Here is a 15,388-nt window from a genome sequence, read left to right as displayed (position 1 = left end):
CATATTGGAAATGAAAAAGCAAATTAAGGACCTTAGCTAAAAAGAAAGGAGCGTACCCATTGGGGATACTATCATTTGTGCTGTGATAAGCCTTTGCTAGAGAACTGAGCACTGGTCCTACCCCTGTTTCTTCAGCAGTCAGGTGGAGGAGCTTGCTTGTTTTAAACTCACCCAGAAGATTTTCCAGATAAACCAGCCATGAGTCCAACAATTTTCTCTGCCAGATTTTATTGGCAGCTTCCCCAGCAGAGCACCTCCCTTTTCACACTGAATTTCCTGTTTCCACCCTAGGCTTGCATAGTTTAATTTTATTTTGATTTTGCTAGTTTTATAATTCGTTTGCTTACCTGTATGAATCTTTTCTCGATGCTGAGGCTCAGCAGGCTGAGCAGAGAAACTTTGCAGGAAGGTGCTATTAATAAGAGTGCTGGCATAACTTACAGATCTCGGATCGTTGCTGGCAGCACACCCTGTGTTCAGGAGGTGCTGTGTCCCCGTGAAACACGGTCGTGGGCTTAACTCTTCACGGCATCGTGGGATTGCAGGAGATAGTTGGGGGGTTAGAACAAGAGAAGTTACATCTCTGCAATTACATTGCAATTCATTCTCTGTGCCCTGGACAGATGCCCAGTCTCTCTGAATCTCATTTCCCTCATTTACATAATGCGTTTTTGACCCATTTTATACATGAGGAGAGTGAGGCCCAGGGAGTGGAATGTATATGAAGCTCCCATCATCGTGTGTGTTTGACAAATGGTGGCTACCATTATTGGCTGGTGGCTGGTTGTCACGTAGCTCCTTAGATCTTGACAGATCTCACCGTTAGAGCCACAGGACTTAAGAGTCAGTCCTTATTCCCATGAAGTGCTGGAAGGTAGGTTTGAGGCCTTTTGTTCCCTTGATGGGTAGGCAAAGGTCTGACTTTATTTTGTACCCACTTGGTCTGTGGGCCCAGCATCTGGAAGGTGTTTAATTTTCGGCTTAATCGATGAGTCCATCTTATGTGAGGCTAATGGGGTTGTGAAAACCTGTTGTGTGTCCATAAAGCAAAGCTCCTGAAGATGCTGGGAGCTCCTTGCTGCTTAAAGCCCGGGTCGTGGACCATTAGTATTGAGTTTGCTTCAAGCTTGTTAGAAATATAGAACCTCAGGCTTCATTCCAACCCTACTGGATCAGAAGCTTCATTTAACAAGAGCCCTGGCCATTGGTCCATGAGTTCAAGTTGGAGAAATGCTGATGTAACTTCTCTTGTTCCTCACATGGTGAGGAAGCTAGGGCCTCAGAGAATATCTCTGTGTTAATCAGAGAAGAAACTGAGCCTCTGTGGAGCTCTTCTAAGTTGCAAAAGTGAGAGGTGGAAGTGAGACTGGACACAAATACCTTTGCATCACTCCTTTATCTAACCCCATGCACTCAGGGCAGGAGCATGGGAGGTGACTCTCAACCATGCTGTGCCAGAGGCAGGCAGGACCTCCAGCTTGCCCCACAGGCCTGTGGCACTTCTAATTGCACCTTGCTCTGCTGACTAAAAATACATTTCTGTTCCTTGGCCCAAGTGCCAAGAGAAGTGGGGCTGTTTGGCCTTGTTCCTGCTATTCCATTAGACAGCATTGAAATACTTAAAGCAAGAGAAAAAAAAATTTTACTCCCTGTTTGGATTCAGTTTGGAAAATGCAGGTTAGCACTGGCAGCCAGCTCTTTGGCCTGAAGTTGGGCACCATCTGGCTTGGTTAGTGATTTCTCAGAGACGATAGAAACTGAAGGGTCTTTATCTTGGTTTTCTCTGAGGTGCCTGTGTTTTCCATTCTTAGACTGGATGCCTGGATTCAGTGCCGGCAAAAGTTAGGTTAGCAGTGTGACATCTGGGCAGCTGGATAATTGATAATCCTCATGCCCTTTCTGTATTTCCCAAGTGGACCGTGCAGAGGGCAAGGGAGAAAACAACAGAGCAGGCAGCAGATGAGCATCATTTTACAGCCAGAAAACCACCTTCCCCATCCTAACCAATGAAGGCAGAAGACTTAGTAGCCCCAACCACATGATTCTAGTCATCCAGGCTTTGAACAGCAGGTTTTGCTGATGTGTCTGTTACTTTTCGGAACTAGTGAACTGAAAGGCATCACGTGTTCTATAAATATTTAGTAGGCACTTTTTGCACCCCTGCATTTGTGGTCCAGAGGTTGTCCCAGGGAGAGGCAGAAGCCTCAACACATCGTCTGAAAGTGTGGTAGTTAATAGTTAGATGCTTACAGTCCTTAATCCTCAGATTCTTATACCATTTTTGTGGGCAGACAGAGGATCAGAAAAATAATCAAAATGTGCAGAGAGAATAGAGCAAATGTATGCTGAGGCCATGTGAGTGATAAGAGCCGGGACAGCTTTCTTAGGACAAGTTTATAGGCAAATGCCTCAGAGAAAAGTCAGGGCCAGGTGTGTGTCCTGCTGTCTCTAATGTAGTTGTGACCTGGGATACGTTGCTTTTCTCTCATTTGTTAAATGAGGAAGTTGAAGCAGATGGTAAAAGTACCCTTGAAGCTTGTATATTCGCTTTGTGACCAGAAAGTTGAGAGCAGGGGTAGTAATGTCACAAAAGACATAGTTACCCCTGACCAGTAGCCACCGTTGTTGCTTTCTATGTTTCACAGAAGTAGCAGGTTTGTTAATTTTCAGCTGGGACACCTGTAATTAGGGACTTTTGCCTCTGGAAGTTGGCCCTTTCTCTCTGTGTTTCATTTGCTTGCACAGAAGCAGGCTGACTTCCCAGACATCAGAGCCCTCCTGAGCTGGTTGGCACCCTTGGGAGAGCCTCGTGGGAAGAGGCATTGCTCTGCACCTGGCTTTTTCTATGAGGGCTTCAAAAGAGACTTCCAGAGTTTTGGGAACTGGAGTCATACAGCAAAATTTCAATTGGTTAATACTTTCTGATTAAAAGAATCTAATTCAATTAACATATTTGTCAAAGAACAGATTTATTTGCATCGTGTTCTGAGGATAATGCTGGAGCCATTTGTCCTTAATAAACAGAAAGCACAGAACCCAAGGAAAGCTCTTAATGAGACTGAGTTCTGGTGAGGGAGCTAATTTCATGAAATAGTGCTGAGAAAAAGAAACAGACTTTTGTGTTTTGTTAAATGGGGGCACAGGCTGCCAGTAGATTTTTACATTTGAGATTTTTTCTTTTTTTAATTTGAAATCCAGGAAACTCAGGTTATGATTCCCACAGCCACAATAATTTTGTCTGGTGCGTAAATGACATTTCTGCTGAGGAAAAATTCCCACTGTTCCTGTGGTGCTGCTGCACTTGAACCTTGGAGAAGATTGGTGGCAGTGGAAATGCTTGAATTTTTCAGTCCTAGGAGTAAAAACACATGTGATACAGTTGGCCTTAGCTTTTATCTCCTATATATAGACTGTAGCATATTACCCATAGGGTTGGCCTTGTGCACCTAACTTCTTCTCCACCTGGTTTTTCTAGACTTCATTCATTGATGGTGCCTTGTCATTTGCTCTCCCTGAGCCCTGTGTCCTCCGCCAGGAGGGAGACCTAGGCAAAACTTAGGGGCACACAATTAATTGTGACTTTGTAATATTGCTACTAAAATTCCTTAGGTTTATGTTGCATTCGAAAACACATTGAAATGCCTTTTACTTCTAACCTTGAAAACTTATTTTTGAAAACTATTTTTTATAATGAGATAAAATAAATGTACCAGGGACATGGGGAGGATGTGTGAGGATGGTCATTGGACACAAAAAAATAGAAAGAATGAAGACCTTCTGTTTCATAGCACAACAAGGTGACTAGAGCCAGTAATATCTTAATTGTACATTTAAAAATAATTAAGAGTGTAATTGGATTGTTTGTAACACAGAGGATAAATGCTTGAGGGCGTGGATGCCCATTCTCCATGATGTGATTATTATGCACTGCATGCCTGTGTCAGAACATCTCATGTACCCCGTAAATATATATACCTACTATGTACTCTCAAAAAAAGTCAGAAAATAAACGTACCACAAACTCACCATTTAAAAGCCACTTTTAGTATGTTCTCAGTGTTGTGCAACCATCACCACTACACAGTGCTAGAACATTTTCATCATGCCCCGCCAAAAAAAACTTCTTCAACAGTCACTTCCCATATCCCCCTCACTCTGGCCCCTGGTAACCACTTATTTGAAAACTAAATTTTTTTTTGGAGGGAAGTATTTTTCTCTCATGTTAACAACAGATGTACCTGGAAGACTTAGTATATAAATAACGTAATAAAAATGTCTGAGGTGGCTTTAACTATATTTTGCTGTGACCTCTCAGCTGAAGAAAAAGTGATTAAGGGACTCCATGTTTGGATCCCCTTCCACGAACACTCCCTTCTTGGAAGCTGTTTTTCTCTGTCCTGGATTTTCCCTCTGGAGTCCCCTTCCACACTCTCTCGCGGAAGCCTGTCTTCCCCTGCTAAACTCCATTTCTCTTTCTATTCCTTCCATTCAGTGGGGAAGCTGCTTTCCTTTCCTGGATTCCATCTTTCTGGATTCTCTCACTCAGTGTGAGAGTTAGCTGTTTGTTTCTCTCTCCTTCTCCTGTTTCTCTCCCTATTTAAATAAATCACTTTCTATAAACAAAAACAAAAACAAAACAAAAAACAAAAAAAAGAAAAAGTGATTAAATAAAAGGAATAGGATACTTAACATCCCTCTATTGTAACTTCTGGAGAATAAAACCCGGAAGGAAAGAAATGACGTGTCCTGTCTGTGACCACCCCCGCTTCCCTGATGGTGAGGGAAGAGTGGACGAAGCACTGGGAGGGGTTGGAGGGATTGGAGGCAGCGAAGGCCTGAGCCATCTTCCTGGTTGAATCTGTTGGTGAAGTAAAATCAATAGGAATACTTAACTCTCAGAGTACCTAGCAAACCCCCTGGAAAATAGCAGGGTGAAATCAATCTTCTTTATTGGCTCATTAATGCAAAGATCAATTCACATTAAAGCATAATTAAAGAGTGAACCTTAGAGGGAGGCAGCTGTGATCTGCTGTTGCTCAGGGCTGGAGGGAATAATGAGAGTCCCTCAGAGGGCCCAAGCTGGAAGCAAGGGAAGGGACTTGGAATGCAACATTGAAAAATTAGACCCAGCCTCATGACCCGAGCTAAGGTCATGAATAATCAGGCTTGAAGCGCAGGTGAGATTATACTGAGGAGTAGGCAGCGGCTGGCGTTCCCACTGCATGCGTGCGTTGGGATGGGGGGACTTATTCTCCATCTAAGGAGCTGGGTTGAGATATCTTGCCCTTCTCTTCACTACCTGTCCTTAAAACTTTCTCCATATTGCATCTCCTGAAAAAGGGCATCCTTTGCTGGCATAGTGAAGAATTGATGTGAAACATTTTTGCATGTGATGTTTATCTTTGGAGGGATGAGATGAGACTTTGTCTTTAAAAGTTGAGTGGCAATCTCAGATGGTGGAGCTCTTTGTGCATTTATTCCTAGCTGAAGCTGTGGGCACCATAGGTGTATGTACAGTCAAGTTGGGTGTCGAGATTCTTCCGAAGACCAAGGGTTACTCCGTCCTTCATTTGGAGGAATTAACTGCTGGCCCTTCCAACAGTCACCAGATTAAGAGTGGACCTAGTCAAGTGTGTTAATTAGAAAATATGAAAACAAGTAGATAGGTCCCCATGCTACTTTGGACAAGCGTCCCCCACGAAGCAACCTGATTTAGCTTTACTGTTGAAGGATGGATGGTCAGTCCATTTGGGTGTCAGTGTAAAAGTAAACCTTACCTGGGCCACTGGTATTTTATTGCAATAAATAAAATATGGCAATAAAATGCTTTCTCATTAAGAGTGTGGGGAAGAGTGAGTGACTCCAGCTACTTTAGGAAGAAACTGTGGGCGAAGCTGTGTTTTAAAAGGCCGGGGTTGAGTTTAAATGAATGCCTTTTGTTCCTTAAATAGTCCGAAGCTGTTTTGGTTCTCAGATGCTAAAGGGGGAAGATGAGAGTCAACAAACAACACAGCAGGGAGATATATATATATATATATATATATATATACACACACAAAAAATATTATCTAAAGTTCTGTCCCTCTAATGAGTTTTCAAAGATGTGTTCACTTCCTGCCCTGTTTGCCCAGATTTTTGTTGATGTAAACCAATTGTTTCTCCTGGATAAAACCTCATGCCCTTTCCCTTGGGGGATGGTGGCTTCCCCTCACTGGTAGACTACTTATAGGGCTTGCTGAAACACAGGTGACTGGGGCCTCAGCTGCGTTTCTGGCTTGGCTCAGCAGGTCTGGGGTGGGACAAGAGAACTGCTTTGCTCATGAGTTCCCAGGTGATGCTGCTGCTGCTGCTGCTGGCCTGGGAACCTGGCTTTTAGAACCACTGCTGGGGCTCATATAGGGCTGGGGAGAGCCCCAAGGCTCATGTGTCAGTTCTGACCACGCTGTTTAGGCCTTGGAAAACAGTAAATTTTTTAGATCAACTCCTAATGTCGCCAGCGATGTGACAGGCATCTTTGGGACAGTGGGTCTCTATAGCCCTGGTAATGGCTTCTGAGAAAGGCTCTGGTGCAGGGAGCAGAGTGAGCTCCAGTACCACGGACAGAACAGAGCTGGGTGGCTTAGGTTTGAGGCCCATGCCTGTTACACATTTGCTTATGTTCAATTGGCTGTTGGTGACCACTCAGGCCTCCCCAGGAGACCTTCAATGGTTACTGCAGAGGTGGAGAGTGCTTCCTGAGCAGGCCAGCGTGGCAGGAGCCCTGTTATTCTCTCAGCAGGTGGGTACTGGCAGCTCTGCTTACAGCTGAGCATCCCCCAGCAGGAATGAAACAGTTTTAGCACATTTATCTTTTTTCTGATTATCAGTCACTCGTATCTGATCAGCCTTTATCCTCAGCTAAGACTTGAATGGTACCCCTTTTTCCAGATGGAAGTTAACACGCGTTTCTGAAAGGTGGGCATTTTTTCCCCACCTACTGGCATCCACACCTGCCCCATTGCCTCTTCCTAGCACTGTACTGTTTATGACCGGGTTACTCTCCTATCATTTTCCCAGCCTGGGGACTGTGGTCCTGGCCACCAGTGGGCAAAAGAGATGAAAAAGTGGAGGAAGCCTCGGCTGGTTCATGGCGGAGACCATGGGCTCATCTGCAAGGCAGCAAGGCTGCTGTGAAGCCTGCCAGCACGTGCCCCACACCAGGCCCAGCGTGAGCCAACAGGTCGGGTCCTGTGGGCCTGGGGTTCCTGCCCTCAAGGAACTGGTAGTCTAGCTGCAAAGGAAGATGGGTGAACAGTTGTCATACAGGGGCTGGGGATATCTGATGGGCACCTCACTGCCCGTCACTCATGGGGCACGTGACAGGGAAGGCTCCCAGATGAAGCGACATTTTAGCTGAGGCTCCCTGTTCTGCAAACCTCCTTGCTCTTCCCCTACACGGGGGTGTAGGTTGCAGGCGTTAAATGGAACACCCTAAATATTCAGCCAGCACATTGGGTACTCGGAGAAGCATTCAGAGGAATACTAAAAGGACATGGCCAATTCCATTTTTAGGCCAATTTGTGTACACCCCCCCCACTCACCCCTCCCCCCACCCCCAACACACACCCTCCCTTCCCCGCCTTTTTTCTTTGTCAGCATGCAGGCTTTTATGAAGAGCCAGCAGGCTGCTGTTGGAAGGAAGAGTAGGGCCCGTGGTTCTTAGAACTGCAGCCTCATCAGATGCTGGATACCACCAAGGAGCCTCAAAATAGAAAATTAAACACCCAATTTACAAAGAAAGCAACTCTCTGTCCCGGAAACTTCCCAGGGATTCCGTAGTGCAGACTGCCACTTGCCCTCCAGTCTAAGCGAGACTTTCGCTGGGAAAGGAGCCTCTGTGGCCTCCCCAGCCAGCCTGCCAAATTACACAGTCATGACTTGTCGTTTTCCTTCTCCCTTTTCTTTCCTTTTTTCTCCTTTCTTTGAGAGTGGGGGTGGTGAACCAGCCAGATGAGAGGTACATCTGCAAGTTATTTGCTGAGAAAGTGAAGGGAACACCAGCTGTGGGGTTGGGGGAGCCGAGGAAGGGGAGAGCCCGTGGAATAGGAGCTTGGTCATAGAGATCACTGCCTCTTTTGGAAACTCGGCAGCTTTTGTTGAGTGTTTGGTTTTTTTCCTTTCCGCCACCCAGCCCTCCCTGTCTGCCTCTTTCTTTCTTTCCCTTTTCCTGATGACCATGTAAGCTTTAAGTATAGCCCAAGATCCAGTGGGGAGGCGGGTTGCCCACCCCCCCATGTTGGAGAAGCAGTAGATGGTCTCGGAGGGGAAGTGCCGCTCCTTCCAGCGGTGAGTGCTGAAAACCCTCCAGGGCTGCTTGAAATGGAGCCGGGAAGCGGAGCTGCTCCGTCATTGCACAATCTCCCGTGTGAAAGGGGTTGGCTCCAGCCCATATCAACAGTCTTATTCCAACTGGGACCATTTCCTCCTCCTTCTGCCCCTCCTCACTTCCTGCAGGTGGCTTCTGTAATCCAGTTACCACTGAGAAGCCTCCTGTGCATATGCACCTAATCCGAAAATGGCTGGCTTGACTTTGACCTGCTTGGTGACCTTGCAGGGAAGGCAGGGCCTATTGTGTCTGCTCACACCTGGGAGCCATTTTCAGCTTTTATAGCCCAAGTGGAAGAAATGTGTTTGTGTTTATGCGGGCCTTTCCTTCATAAGGCCTGCCATTGTTGGGCCATATAGAGGGAATATTGGATTCTCCCTGCTTGTTTAAAGGCAAGAGTTTTAAAAGATAGAATAGTTTACTCAGTATATTGAGTCCTATGAAATTGCTGTTTTTGCATTGTTTGGTAATGGTCAAACATCAGCAATCTTGTATTGTTCAGCCTTTTGAGAAGAAAAAATAGTGACAGTCAGCATATCTGGTACATTGATATTGGCAGGCATTGCTCTATGGGCCTCCCAGGACCCGTCTTACTGTGTCAGCTCTGCAGTTCTATGAGACACAAAATCTATTAAGCACAATTTACAGATGAGGCACCTAAGGCACAGAGAAGGCAAGTAACTTGCTCGAGGTCACAGAGCTAGGAAGCATCAAAGGTGGGTCCTGTTATTTCTCTCCATCTTTGGGGCCTATGCTTACTATACACATGGAAGGAAGTATGTGGTTTGGGAGCCTAGAAGGGTCTTGTCATTTTTAATTGCTGACATTTCAAACTGTACTAGGTATGGGAAGCCTTGGTATTGTGGCCCAAAAGCTCAGATGTTACTGTGGAGTGTGGCTCCTACCCTGCCAATAGAGCATGTGTCTCCCAAAGTGGTGCTGCGTGCCCCTCTCTCTCTCTCTCTCTCTCTCACTCTCTCTTTCTCTCTCTCTCTCTCTCCCCCCCTTCCCCTCCCTTCCCCCTCTCTCTCTCTCTCTCTCTGACACACGCACACGCATGCACGTGGGCACACGCAGAGTTCAGAGCTGATGAGGCCGGCCATCTGTGAAAGGCACCATGAGGAAAAACACTGTTGTCGTCAGGTCTCAGCAGAGCCCAAACTTGTTCAATTGTGCCAGTAGATTCTCGGATAGTGGCTATCTGCCCTCGAAGACATCACTTTAAGGCGAATTCCTCTGCAGTTTCCTCACTTCCTGGATGCCTTTCAAACCCAAACAGCTGAAATAAAGGTGCCAGTTTGTGGGTTTTTTTTCTTTCCAACTTCATCCAGGAGACGAGATGTGTGCCGTGAAAGGTGCAGCCCCCCAGGTACTCATAGGCTGTCCTCTCAGGGGCCACTGGCTCTGCTCTGCTAGCTCTCCCATTGTAGGGTTGCTGGGAGCTGAGATGTTTTCCTCAGGGAGGGCTGCTGTGAAATTAGCTTGTAAATAGCAGGCCGCCTTCTCCACGAAGCTGTAGGACAAAGATAGGTACAAATGGATCTCTTCCCGTTACACTGATTGGGGCATCATGTGGGCTTTATAGGGAGGGAGCAGTTTTGCACAGTGCTGAAGAGAAGGCTCTGTGTTTGATCGATTGGTGTTCGAGTACTGCCTGCGTCACCTTTGCTGTGTCACCTGGGCAGGTTCTCTCAGGCCTCAGTTTTCACTCATAAAATGGTATTTGCTGATAAGGTGGGGGTTAGGATTAACTAAACAGTATGTGTTTTCTGTACAGCATCTGGCATATACTAAATGCGCACTGAGTGTTAGACACTCTTGCTATCTCTGACAACTGTGTACTGAGTACCTCTGGGGCTGTGGGTACTCCAAATAAGGTGGGTAGGTTTAACCAGACCAAACACCTGCACCTGTATACCACCAAAGCAATTTCCTAACCACTCTGTGGCTAACTGCACAGTATCTTCAAATTAAATCAATGGTGAAAGAGGTAACTAAAACCTCTGCTATGGAACCCCAAAGTCATAAGCACTAAACTGAAGGTCAGCTTAAGTATTTATTCCCTGCCCCCCCCACCTGGTGAGAAAGAAAGGCCTGCTTTTGCTGCTGTGCTGAGAGGCATTGCTGCTCTCCACAGTGAACACTGGAAGCCGCCTGGTTTTGGAGACTGGAGAGGAGTCTATTTACATCCCATAAAAATGGATCTTCATTGCAGATATTCATCATGGCTCACCTTCCCTTAAACCAGTTGAAGCTTACAGAAAACCCCGTTATGTGTATCTGTTCATTCCTCTTATGGGAGCTGTGGAGGACAGCAGCAGAGTTTATTTGCCTTCCTCTCTTCTCATCTGTTTCTCTACCTGGGGTCGGTGCAGCAAGCAGCAAAGTGCTAGGCAAATGTTTAAGCGGTGGCTCTCACCCATAGTAGAATGACGTGGGGAGCTTAAAAAATCTAGATGTCTACATCTCAGGGCAATTAAATCAGAACCTCGAATTAGCAGGCTGGGGAGCAGAGGGGGTGAGTGGTTTTTGAAAAAAACTCTCTAGGTCGTTTCAGTGTGCAGCCAACAGCTTTAATAAGCCACAGCTGGGTAATTGCAAGTGAAAGGCGTTGTTCCTCCTCTTCTCTCCTTCCGTCTCATAACTGTCACTTAAAATAGCCAGTCTTCCCCACTTCCCTACCCTGCACTCCTTTTTTCCCTCTTTCTTTCTCACCAGGTGGGGGGGGGGCAGGGAATAAATACTTAAGCTGACCTTCAGTTTAGTGCTTATGACTTTGGGGTTCCATAGCAGAGGTTTTAGTTACCTCTTTCACCATTGATTTAATTTGAAGATACTGTGCAGTTAGCCACAGAGTGGTTAGGAAATTGCTTTGGTGGTATACAGGTGCGGGTGTTTGGTCTGGTTAAACCTACCCACCTTATTTGGAGATCACAGAATTCAGCTGTGGATTTGCCCCATCTCTGCGTCATTTCTTTCCGCTGACAGCCCACCCATCCGTCATTTACATTCTACCTAGATGTCAGAAGCATACATTATGATGGTGGAAAAAACTCCCTTTATAGTAAAACAAGAGGCAAAACTGACTTGTTCTAAGTTCTTTAAACACCTTTTTTTTTTTTTTTTTTTATAAGTTCAAAAGTAAGACCTGGCTCTTACAAAACAAACATGTCAGTAGATTGATATGGAAACTGAAAGACCTCACCCAAAAGCTGTTGTAATATAGCAAAGACCGAGTTGGATAACTGTATAATGGGATTTTGTGAAGGTTGCGTTTGGAATTGGATGCTTACATAAGTTGCAAAGGGTAGGACTTTGGAAATGAGAAAAAAAAATCCCCTTGGACTTTTTAGAATGTGACTTTTCTCCAAATCAAATGTACTTTTTATAAGGAAAAAACTGGTTATCAGCATGCACAGTGAAGTTTTTCTGCCTTGTAATTGGTTCTTTTCAGCTGGAACGAGAGCTGGTGTGTTGAGAAAGCCAGCATGGCCTTTGTGTGCTGGGCCTGGGGAGGCCATGTGTAGCCCTTCCTGGGGCTCCCCCTTCCCTGTGGCCTTGCCGACAGCCATGATAAACCCTTTCACCACCTGGCTTTCCTCACGGCTAGGCTGGCCCCTGCTGCCCCTCTCCCTATCCTCTAGTGTGTGTTAACAAGAACCCTGATTTGGTGATGCTATAGCAATTACGTGGTTCGAGTAAGAGCCCAGTGCCTGGAAAAGAGATTCAATACATCATCAAAGGAAATAGTGATGTGGCAGAGATGTGCATTCCCTGCTTTGGTGGCCTCATGGGTCACTTCTAGGAAGAGAAAGCCAAAAGACATGAGTTGTTGGCACAGTGGTGAGGACCAGGTGGCCTCTCACAGGGCCATCCCTTTGTGGGCATTTTAATAGAGAACATCGGTCCATTCTTTGCTCACCTCCAGCTGGGATATCTGCATTGCTATCTCTGCTGCAGGGGAAGCCCTCTCATTGTCCTCTTGTCAGGACATAACCCAAGGTACATTCTGCCTCTTGAATACAGGTCATTCAGTGGTGTGGTGGGATGAGAATGCCCTGGAAACTGGGAGGAAACATCCCTTCCTGGAGTGCACAGGGCCTTCTCCCCCTTGTCAGCACCAGTAGTGTTCTCAGAGAAATGAGCATTGGACCATTTGGCTTGTGGTCCCTTCTCTGACATTATGGATCCATTATAGGATCTTTCACAAAACACTTCTCTTTGTGGCTTCTGTCCCCTCATCTGTAAGGAAAGAGGCTGGTTCAGTATCAGCCATACACAACCAGGGTTAAAAACACACACGGCTGCTTTCCTCCTGGAGGCCTGGACTGTATGTTCTTTGGAACAGACTCACATCCCTAGTTGAGAACTGCTGTTGTGGGTGACCCCCTAGTTATGGGGCCTCAGGTTCCTGGCAGGCTCACATGTTTGTGCATTCTGTGGAGAGGGCCAGCTGAGCCATGTGCTCTATGCTGAAAAGTCTGCTTGGAGTGGGGCAGGGGATAGCACCCTAGCAGGCCCTTTGGGTCCAGTGCCAAATATGGGCCATGCAAGTCATCTCTACTGGGGGTTCTCAAGGCCTTGGCTCCCAAGCATCCAGATGTGGCCCTCATGCAGCCCTCATCCCTCCCCACTCCACACCAGCCACCCAGTGAAGAACCTTCATCAGTACAGTATTTGATGAAGACATGAATGAAGGATCCCTTTGTGGCTTCCCATCCTCTATGGGACAAAGTCCCAGCTCCTTCAGAGTTGGCCCTGGCTCCATTTCTTCCTAGTCTCCTACCTCTAAATTGTGGGTAACAAAAGCCTACACTGGCTGTGACTGTGGATGCTGTGCTGGGTTTATTTTGCCACCTTGGTCGGGAATGGCTGGCCCTCTCCTGACCTTTTCCCCTCATGACGTCACATTCCCTTCCGCCAGTGCACCCATCACATCTCTCTGTCTCCTTGGGGGCTGGGGTGAGAGGCCGATGGTGCAGTGGCCGCATCCATCTTTCCTTGCAGCAGCTGCACGTAGCAGCTATCCCATTCGTGTGTGGATGAATCACTCTGATGGACCAAGTGGAAGGGTCATCTCAAGGATAAGCAGTTGTGGAGTACAGGGCAGACACTAGGTTGCTTTAGACATTTATTGGAGGTGGAGAGACAGGCTTGGGCACGTAATAGTAGAAATGGCTTGCTGGGGAGTCCTGGAGGCATGGCTCTTCAGTCAGGAGATAAGACCTGCTTTCCTGGATTTACTAAAGAGTCAGGCAGGGTGTCATGGGAGAAAAAGTATTAGTGGTAACTGCCATGTGAGAGGCCACCTGGACCAGAGGTGGACAGGGCTTACCCCCAGGGCTCATTATTGGGGTTTGAGTCTTGATTCTGCCACGTTAGTGGCAGCTTTCCCAGCCTCAGTTTGCTTAGTAGATGAGAAATTGCTCTTACCCCACCATGGATGTGTCAGAGAAGAGCTCTCTCAGTCTCTGCTTGCTTGTTTGAGGGGCCAGCAGGTGGTTTTGGAAAGGCTTTCTCTGAAACGAAGGTGGAAAGTCACTGCAGATCCCTGCAGGCATCCAGCCTATGCTGGGAGATGCCACCCATTCCCCCCACCCCCCGCAGAGATGGAAGGAAAATGAGGGAGGTGCAGCAGGCTGCATGAAGGATTATGGTAAGGAGTGCCTGGGTTCTAGAGGTGCCAGTAGATGCATTGAGGGGAAAGAGAGTGCTCTGTGGTGAGAAAGTTCAGAAAACCCAGAGTTGAAGGTGAGCACCTTTCTTTCATACAGGATATTTCAGAGCCTTTCATGCCTGATGTTCCTTTTGAGTCTCCAAGGACAAGCAGAGGAGGTCCTCCGAAGATCATTTCATCATAGCTCTATTATGTTTTCATTTTCTTTCAGTGGTAGGGAGGGAGATTTCAAGAACATAAGAGGTGCTGACCTAGAGAATGATAAACTCCACTGCTCATGTCCTCCTGGCAGGGGAGAGTGCTGCTTCCCTGCCTAAGCACACATCCATGAAGTTTAGACTTTACCACCATGGGCATGCATTCCCCCCTCCCCTTCAGTTCTTCCTGTGCAGGCTTGTCACGATTTGGCTTCATTTGGAGGCTGGCACCAGACCCTCAGAGCTCTGCATTCTATGTCGTTTGACCTCTAGTGAGGGGGAGAGAGGTGGTGTTTTCCACAGATAGTAAGTAGTGAGCCACCTGGAATACTTGTTCTGTTGGATGTTAACGGTCGTTTGATGAAAAAAGGATTTTGTGGTCATGTAAGTTTAGCAAATGCCTAATCAAGTTGAGTGAAAGATGTCCTTATTATCAGTCCTGAGCTGCTTTCCTCTGCTGACCTGCTGGGGGAGTCTACAAGAGGCAGTAGAGTAGATGCCCCTCCCCTAACTTGGCTGTGCCCAGAAACCTTTCCATGGAACACCTCCCAGGGCCAGTATTTGAGGGATGATGCTTTGGGAGTCTGGTGTCTGGCAGCCTGCGTCTGCCACCTTCTGGGTATGCACATCTGGCATGCCCTCTTCCTTGGCCAGGTAGTGTTGGGAGAAGACACAGGGCTGGTGACAACCTCTAATGCCAGGCAGGGGCCACGGTAGCTGTCCTCAGCTGTATCGGCAACGGCCTTGTCTCTAGGAGTCCCAGCCCTCAGCCCTTTCCTAAATGGTGGGAAGTAATTAAACAGTTCATGCATATCCCCAGATTTCGGAAATCACACAGAGCCCAGCGGTAGTTGGTGCTTGGCTCTGAGACCTGAGTCATACTGTGTAAGTTTCTGCTGGTTTGAAGGAAGGCTGGAGACCAAGTAAAATAGCAGGAAGGCTGATTCCACTGGAAACTCCCCTAGACCTTCGGTCTGATTCCACTATGAATGCCATGACACATTTGTATTGTAGTTTTAATTATACTTTGGGATAATTGTTGATTCACATGCAGTTGTTAAAAATAATAATATGGAAAGATCCCTCATATACCCTTAACCCAGTTTCTCCCAATGGTGACATCTTGCAAAACTTTTTTTTTTTTTTTTT

General features: G+C 46.7%; 1 protein-coding gene across 1 annotated transcript in view; it reads left to right on the top strand.

The window, feature by feature from the left end:
• LRIG1 (leucine rich repeats and immunoglobulin like domains 1) overlaps positions 1-15,388 on the top strand; it is a 124,340-nt gene that overhangs the window by 49,479 nt on the left and 59,473 nt on the right. The window lies entirely within an intron of this gene.

The sequence above is a fragment of the Cebus imitator genome, unplaced genomic scaffold (assembly GCF_001604975.1).
Source record: "Cebus imitator isolate Cc_AM_T3 unplaced genomic scaffold, Cebus_imitator-1.0 Scaffold147, whole genome shotgun sequence".
Lineage (NCBI taxonomy): Eukaryota > Metazoa > Chordata > Mammalia > Primates > Cebidae > Cebus > Cebus imitator.
The sequence above is the reverse complement of the archived record's forward strand: the minus strand, read 5'-3'. Positions and strand labels throughout refer to the sequence as shown.